Genomic DNA, 983 nt, shown 5'->3' with positions numbered 1-983 from the left:
CCAACTGATTTTTGTATGTTGATCTTGTATCCTGCTACTTTGCTGAATTGGTCAACTACGTCCAGTAGTTTTCTTGCTGAGTCTTTAGGGTAAGGGCATCTTTAAAGCTCTAAAGAGCAAGGATGTCAATTTAAAGACTGAAGTGTTTATAGTCCAAGCCATGGTATTTTCAATTACTTCTTATTTTCAGTAGCAACTTCTCTGCAAGTTGAACAATGAATAAGGATTATAGAAAAAGAATCAATGCATTTGAATTGTGATGTTGGCCAAGAATACTGAATATCCCACGCACTGCCAAGAGAACGAAGAAATCTGTCTTTCTTTCTTTTAGCATTAGGCTTGATTTATTTTAAGATTTATTAAAACATTTTTCAGCCACACATCAATCTTGGACCAGCCTTAAATTCAGATAAATCTTTCTGAAGGAAGTGCAACCAGAGTATTCCTAGAGTCAATGAGGTGTAACACTGTGTCACTAACTTTGGGTTTATTTTCAGGAGGAATCGGTCTTTGGAGAGAGAGAGACTTAATGCTAGGACACAACTAACTAACACTGCAGGCCCAGACACCTTCCTAGAAAAATCTCAGCATCTCTCAAAAGCTCTCCAAGAGTGACTAGATGATATTGCTGCTCAGCTCATTGCACATCAAGACCAAATTAAATTCTATATTACAAAACAGATGTTGTTGTTATGTGCCATCGAGTCACTTGCGACTCATAGCGACCCTATGTACAACATCCGTAAATTCTGCTCTGTCCTGTGCCAATCGTACCATCTCCGACACACCCATCCCTATTACCCTAGTCACTGAATCAATTCACCTCATAGGGGGCCTTCCCCACCTGCGCTGTCCCTCCACCCTCCCAAGCATGATGTCCCTCTCCAAGGACCTGTCCCACCTTGCAACATGTCCGAAGTGTGTTAGACAGAGCCTTAGAATCCTTGCCTCCAAGGAGCAGCCTGGTTTGACACTTTTCAGGA

This window comes from Elephantulus edwardii, unplaced genomic scaffold, assembly GCF_000299155.1.
Source record: "Elephantulus edwardii isolate Elephantulus edwardi_28Jun2011 unplaced genomic scaffold, EleEdw1.0 scaffold00256, whole genome shotgun sequence".
Taxonomy (NCBI): domain Eukaryota; kingdom Metazoa; phylum Chordata; class Mammalia; order Macroscelidea; family Macroscelididae; genus Elephantulus; species Elephantulus edwardii.
Note: the sequence above shows the minus strand (reverse complement) of the source record.